Here is an 8,304-nt window from a genome sequence, read left to right on the forward strand (position 1 = left end):
AAAAGGTTGCTATAACGTTATAATGTGATATGTTTCACATTATAAGGTAGATGATTTGTGTTGTAACAATTCATTTCACATTATAACATGAAACATTTCATGTTCTAATATTACATGAACCACATTATAACATGTAATTTATCACATAATAACATGAAGCGTATCATGGTAAAACCTAATAAGTTCTACGTTATAACCTGAAAAGTTGGCATTGACTTGTTTCGACCCTGTGGTCACTCACATCCTTCCAAGGTGGCATACAAAAGTGGCCTTTCATTGAGTGTTGCACAAAACATGGATATGGTGACCTTTTGACGGAGTCGTGGTGTACCCGAAGATTGCCTCTTACTCATGGAGCAAGAACATGTAGCACTGCAGTAGAACATGTAGTAGAAATGGAAGTAATTGCCTTTTGGGGGGCGGGGTGAAATTTATTTATCATTTTGTACATTACAATGTGAAACAAATCGATGTTATAACATGAAACGAATCATGTTATAAGGTAGAGCATATGCTATAACGTGAAGGTTTCACACTATAACATGAAATGAATTACGTTATGTGAAACTTTCACTTTATAACAGGAAATTTTTCATGTTATAACATGAAATGATTCACATTATAACGTGTATTTAACCACATTATAACGTGAAACATATCTCGTTATAATGTGATAGCGACCTTTTTTTTTTTTTTTGGTGTGGCACCAATACGCTTCCGTACTATACCGATGACACTGTTTGTACAGATTTTAGTTGGACTTTTGTGAAATCCAGTTGAATTGTTTGCCTTTATATTTTAACCGATCAGGGTACTTGTCACTTAGCATGACTGTATTTCTAGTTTGAGAATGTAATTTGCTAGGGCAATACTATTTTAAAATATATTTAATGAAGTGAAGTATTTATATCTGACAGTAAATCAATTTGGTGGTAATCATATATATCGGAGGCCTTTCAATAAGATTAAGCAAGCATTTGCCGTACCTGTATCGGTTATGTCGTGTGTTTAGTTACACAGCATGCTGTAGTTTATCATAATAGAAAAAGCTCTTTTTTTATTTAAGCTAATTCCTTTTGACACAGGCATGCAACAAGCCCAGCCAAAGGATTATGATATGAATTGCAAAATTGGGTGAGGTCCTGGAAGATGCACAGCTTCCATCATGCTTCCGCCATGCGAGGCGGAGAAAAAGGTTGAGTTGGGGGTTATCTCAACTCAATCTAATAACGCAATTCATTCAGTGCACTTGACCCAAATCCCGAGGGCTTTCAAAGAATAACGTCAACAGTTGTGTGTCTCGGGTGAAGGTGTAAAAGATGCATGCCAGAATGATGTCAGTTATGCCTGTAACGAGACTTTTGAAAAGATCTCTTTGCTTTATAATCCAGTGTAAACTAGTTGAATGTCACCACCAACACAAAGAAAATGGTCTAACTTGTATTTTCTCTTTTTTCCTTCCTGACGCAACCCTTTATGTTCCGGGCTTGGAACTAACCTAGAGTTTGAACTTGTGAGTACTGCACTTTGTTTTAGGGCATATTTATAAAACATACAGTAATTAGTGATCTCATTAGCAGATGTGGCTACAAAATATACTTGAAGGATTCCAAATTTAACAAAATAATACATATGCAGGGATATTGTTTGATGTGTTCTCTGGGTCTGACAAAAATTACCAGGGACGCATAGGGAATCTTACTAATCTGGTGTGGCGCTGGAAATTTATAAATTTACTTATATACAGTGAAGAAAATAAGTATTTGAACACCCTGCTATATTGCAAGTTCTCCCAGTTAGAAATCATGGAGGGGTCTGAAATTTTCATCGTAGGTGAATGTCCACTGTGAGAGAGATCATCGAAAAAGAAAAATCCAGAAATCACAATGCATGATTTTTTTTAACAATTTATTGGTGCGATACAGTTGCAAATAAATATTTGAACACCTGTCTATCAGCTACAATTCTGACCCTCATAGTCCGCCTTTAAAAGTCCACCTCCACTCCATGTATTACAAAATGGAAGAAGCTAAACATGACTGTTTATCTCAATCAAAGTGGAGCCCCGTGCAAGATATCACCTCGTGGGGTCTCAATGGTCCTTAGAAAGGTGAGGAATCAGGCCAGGACTACACGACAGGACTTGGTCAATGACCTGAAAAGAGCTGCGACTACCGTTTCCAAGGTGACTGTTGGTAATACACTAAGACGTCATGGTTTGAAATGATGTTTGGCACGGAAGGTTTCCCTGCTTAAACCAGCACGTCAAGGCCTGTCTTAAATTTGCCAATGACCATTTGGATGATACAGAGGAGTCGTGCGAGAAAGTTTTGTGGTCATATGAGACCAAAAATGGATCTTTTTGATCATAATTCCAAAACCGTGTTTGGAGGAAGATGAATGATGAGTTCCACCCAAAGAACACCATCCCTACTCCCTACGACTTTCTATCAATCTGCTGTGGTGAGCAAGGAACTAAACGAAAAGGTGTAACTGTCAATTTACCGGTCAATCTACATTCCTACTCTCACTAATGGTCATGAGCTGCAGGTTGTGACTGAAAGAATAAGATCCTGGATACAAGTGGCTGAAATGAGTTTCCTCTGCAGGGTGTCCAGGCTCTCCCCTAGAGATAGGCTGAGAAGCTCGGTCATCCGAGAGTGGCTCAGAGTTGAGTCACTGCTCCTCCGCATTGAGAGGACCTAGATGAAGTGGCAAGGGTATTTTGATTAGGATGCGTCCTGGACAGCTACCTGAGACCCTAGGACCCAGGACACGCTGGAAAGACTAGTTCTCCCCCCTGGCCTGGGAATGTCTGAGGATCCCCTCTGAAAATCTGGCTGAAGTGGCTGGGGGAGGAAAGTTTGGGCATCCCTGCTAAAGCTTCCGCCTTCACGACCTGACCATGAAAAGTTGGAATGGGTGGGTGGATGGAATAAAACCTATATAGTAATAAAAATCGGCAATATAGTGGGACCATGAAGCAAGAATGTAGGATTACTATATTTGTAGTCTGTGATGATAATTTGCAGGTATTCTTTGTTCCCACGACGTGGATCTCAGGATTCACGTCACGTCTGAAGTAAAATGATCTATGCATATGTAAATTCACCAAATGTCTACTTTGCAGTGTCACCATTGCACATTTTGCATAATCCCAAACTCATTCTACCGCTCAAAGGTTTTTTTGTGCAGATCAAATTTGCCTGACATGCCACTGCAATCTCATGTAGCTTTGTTGAAATAAGGGCCCATCCTCGGAGGGATTACCTTCGACAACACAGTGGATATATTATGGGGACTGTCAACCTTGGTATTTTAAGAACAATGATTTTTGAGATGCAGTCTTTCAGTACTGGATGACTTGAAAACAAAACGAAAAAAAAAATAAAAAGAACAGTGATTTAAGAAAATGACAAAATGCACCAAGGATCAATCAAGATCTTGAAAAAATATTTGCATTGAACAGTATTCTGAAGTTTTAATATGGAATTTTTGCAGTGTTTAGGAAGTAACGGGAATTCTGCAGGTATTTCAAAATGACAAACCACGATTATTGATTCCTTAGGTATTGATGGACATTTTCCATATTCTTTGGATAAAGTGAGTACCGTCCAACATTGAATTAAAAAAATATATTTATACCTGTAAATATAGATCCATCCATCCATTTTCTTAGCCGCTTAAACTCACAAGGGTCGCAGGGACTGCTGGTGTTTATCCCAGCTGTCAACGGGCAGGAGGTAGGGTACACCTTGAACTGGTTGTCACTCACAATCACACTTAAGGGCAATTTAGTGTCTCCAATCAATGTTGCATGTTTTTGGGATGTAGGAGGGAACCGGAGTGCCCGGAGAAACCCCACGCAGGCACGGGGAGAACATGCAAACTCCACACAGGCCGAGCTGAAACAGAATTGTTAGGCCAACTCCAGTTGCCATCTCAGTTGCCATTCACTGAGCTGAAAGTGACAAACTTCCTTCACAAATGTTTGTAAAAACAGTCTCCATGTCTACGTGCACGATTGTATTCGTACACAATCTTTACTTTGTTAAAAACTACTCTTGGCAGTTCTTCAGAAACACAATTTATCCTCAACTGCCACCAAGTGGTCATGTAGTGTCATTAATTCATTACAGGATTCTGACAGGACTTCCCCATTTGCTTCCAGTCTACGTCAGAAAAGTACAGACAAGGTTTAATAACCAAGAGCGATGTTGCCCAAAATGTGTGCGCAGGGATTGTGAATAGATGCTAATCTCTGCTGCAGCACAAACTGCTGATGGAAATGTGAAATGATTACTCATTTGTGACAACCCAGTGGCATCTCTCCTCTCACACATGCAGATAAGCTTTTAAAGTAATTTGTGAACACAGATTATTGTATTTGCCACTCAGTGAGTAATTTATCTGTACTGTAAATCTACAGAAAATGTAAAATGAGTGATAAATGGTCCTAAATTGCATAAATTCAGGGGAAAGAAAAAAAAATCTACTGTACACATTTAATCAATAGCTGAAAACAGATGACGATTAAGGATATGTAATAAAACTTCCAGGACTAGTCTCACAAAAGATACATTTCCACCTTATCCCCAAGTATGAATGTTTTCAAATTCAGGTTTAAAATCTTTTTTCTCACGCGTTTTAGAGTATTTACACTTTTCAATTTTATTACTTGGACTGTACACATTGTTTTGAATTTTATTTTCAAATGTCTTTTTAAATTTAACGCAATAATCATGTAAAGCACATTGAGTAACCTTGAACTAACTTGAACTAAAACTGGAGTGAGGGTTTGTCAGATATGGCCGCTGGTGCGTACCATTTTAGAGGTCACATGCACCTATGACTTTACAATATGAAATTGTTTGTGGATTTTCTTTGTGACCTAAAGTGCCCATATAGCATGAAGTTATTGGAGACAAACCTTTTCTAAAGTGTGTGTATATATATATATATATATATATATATATATATATATATAAATTTTGCTTCCAAACAAATTAAAAGCTACACAATTAAGAAATATTACTGCCCATGTCAATCAAAACTGAACATTATCATCAGAATTGAGATACAGTTTATTATAGTAGTTAATCATCCATCTATCTATTTTCTTACCGCTTATCCTCACAAAGGTCGCGGGGAGTGCGTGAGTCTATCCCAGGTGTCAACGGCCAGGAGGCAAGGTACACCCCGAACTGGTTGCCAGCCAATCGCAGGCCACATCGAGACAAACAGCCAAACTCACAATCACACTTAAGGGCAATTTAGAGTGTCCAATTAATGTTGCATGTTTTTGGGATGTGGAAGGAAACCGGAGTGCCCGGAGAAAAGCCATGTAGGCATGGGGAGAACACGTAAACTCCACACAGGTGGGTCCAGGATTGAACCTGGGACCTCATAACTGTGAGGCCAACGCTTTCCAGCGTACCCCCTCAAATGGCTACACATACAGTTGCAGTTTACATACATTGTGCAGAAACAGATTTTTATCTGATTACATGAAGTCAAATCAGATTAAACCTCTCCTGTTTCAATTCAAAATTATTTAATTTTAACTAATAAATAACTGAAGCTATGAGGGAGCAAGAGAGGAACTTTGGTACAGCATGCACAAGTCTGGTTTGGTGGAGAAATATGTTAGAATAGTATAGGACATGTATGAGGAGAGTAGAACAGCAGTGACATGTGCCATAGGTGTGTCAGAAGAATTTAAAGTGGAAGTGGGACTGTGTCAGGAATCCGCCCTGAGCCACTTCCTGTTTGCACTAGTAATGTATAGGCTGACAGATGAGGTTAGACTGGATTCCCCTTGGACCATGATGCTCGCAGATGATATTGTGACCTGCAGTGAAAGCAAGGAGCAGGCGGAGGAACAATTAGAAAGATGGAGGCACCCACTGGAAAGAAGAGGAATGAAGATTACTCAAAGTAAAACAGAATATATGTGCATGAATGAGAGGGCCCCTCCTCGAGCCGTCACCTTATCGTGGTGGAGGGGTTTGTGTGTCTCAATGATCCTAAGAGCTAATTTGTCTGGGGCTTCATGACCCTAGTAGAGTCACCCACAGCAAACAGGTCCTAGGTGAGGGACCAGAGAAAGTACGATTCCAAAACCCCAATGATGACAACAAAAAATGGATCTTGGCCCCCCCTCTGGAGCCAGGCCTGGAGGTGGGGCTCGAAGGTGAGCACCTGGTGGCCGGGCCTGCATCCATGGGGCTCGGTCGGGCATGAGCTCACTACCTGTGAGAGGGGCCGTAGGGGTCAGGTGCAATGTGAGCTGGGCGGTGGCCAAAGGCTTGGAGATCCGATCCCAGGCTACAGAAACTAGCTCCAGGCACATGGAATGTCACCTCTTTGGCAGGGAAGGAGCCCGAGCGGGTGCGTGAGGTCAAGTAGTTCCAACTAGATATAGTCGGACTTGCCTCTACGCACCACTTGGGTTCTGGCACCACTCCTCTTGAGAGGGGTTGGACTCTGTTCCACGATGGAGTTGCCCATGGGGAGAGACGCCGACCAGGTGTGGGTAGACTTATTGCCCCCCGGCTCAGGGCCTGTAGGTTGGGTTTGACTCCAGTGGATGAGACAGTAGCCTTCCTCTCCCTGCACGTAGGGGGATGGGTCCTGACTGTTGTTTGTGCTTATGCACCAAACGGCAGTGGCAGAGTATCCACCCTTTTTGGAGATTTTAGAGGGAGTGCAGGAGAGTGCCCTCTCTGGTGACTCCATCATTCTGCTGGGGGACTTCAATGCCCACGTGGGTAATGACAGTGAGACCTGGAAGGGTGTGATTGGGAATAACCCCCCCCCTCCCCCCCAAGATCAGAACTCAAGTGGTGTTCTGTTATTGGACTTCTGTGCTCATCACGGATTGTCCATAACAAACAATGTTCAGGCATAAGGGTGTTCACATGTCTACTTGGCATCAGGACACCTGAGGTTGCAGTTCGATGATCGACTTTGTGGTCATGTCATCGGACTCGCGACCGCATGTCTTGGACACTTGGGTGAAGAGAGGGGCCGAGCTGTCAACTGATCACCACGTGGTGGTGAGTTGGGTCTGATGGCGGGGGAAGATGCCAGTCCAACGTGGCAGGCCCAAACGTATTCTGAGGGTCTGCTGGGAATGGCTGGGAGATTCCCGTCAGAAGGAATTTCAACTCCCACCTCCGAAAGAACTTTGCTCACGTCCCGGAGGAGGCGGGGGACATTAAATCTGAGTAGACGATGTTCTGTGCCTCAATTGCTGAGGCGGCCGACTGGAGCTGTGGCCGTAAGCTGGTCGGTGCCTGTCGTGGCGGCAACCCACAAACACGTTGGTGGACACCAACAGTGAGGGATGCTGTCAAGCTGAAAAAGGAGTCCTATCGGGCATTTCTGAGTCAGAAAAGAGTGGCGTTCCCTCTGCAGGTTGGGGATGAGATCCTTCCCCAAGTGGAGGAGTGGTGAGAAGCTCGGTCATCCGGGAGGGGTTCAGTGTCAAACCGCTACTCCTCCGCATTGAGAGGAGCCAGATGAGGTGGCTGGGGCATCGGATTAAGATGCCTTCTGGATGCCTCCCTGGTGAGGCGTTCCGGGCATATCCCACCGGACGACTCGGGACACGCTGGAGAGACTATATATCTCGGCTGGCCTGGGAACCCCTCGGGATCCCTCCAGAAGAGCTGGAAGAAGTGGCTGGAGAAACGGAAGTCTGGGTATCCCTGCTGAAGGTACTTCCCCCGCGACACAACCCGGAAAAGCCATAGATAATGGATGAATGGATGAGAGGGACAGTGGGGGAAGAGTGACGCTCCAGGGAAAAGAGATAGCAAGGGTGGACGACTTCAAATCTTCTTTCGGCTTGTCCCTTTTGGGGTCGCCACAGCATGTCATCTCAGATGAACGCACATATATGTTTGGCACAATATTTACGCCGGATCCCCTTCCTGACGCAACCCTTCTCAGGGACTGGAGGCCCCAGTGGGATACGAACCCACAACCCCTGGTTTACCAAAACAGTGCTCTAACCACTGAGCCTCGTGGATGACTTCAAATACTTGGGGTCAACAATACAGAGGAAAGCTGAGTGTGGTAAGGAAGTGAAGAAATGGGCCCAAGCAGGTTGGAACAGCTGGTGGAAGGTTTCTGGTGTGTTAAGTGGCAGAAGAGTCTCTGCAAGGATTAAGGGCAAAGTTTATAAAACAGTGGTAAGGCTGACCATGATGTACTGATTAGAGACGGTGTCACTGAAGAAACAACAGGAAGCAGAACCCACGTAGGATTGACCTGTCTTACTTTTTTATTCCAAGCCAC

The sequence above is a fragment of the Syngnathoides biaculeatus genome, chromosome 2 (assembly GCF_019802595.1).
Source record: "Syngnathoides biaculeatus isolate LvHL_M chromosome 2, ASM1980259v1, whole genome shotgun sequence".
Lineage (NCBI taxonomy): Eukaryota > Metazoa > Chordata > Actinopteri > Syngnathiformes > Syngnathidae > Syngnathoides > Syngnathoides biaculeatus.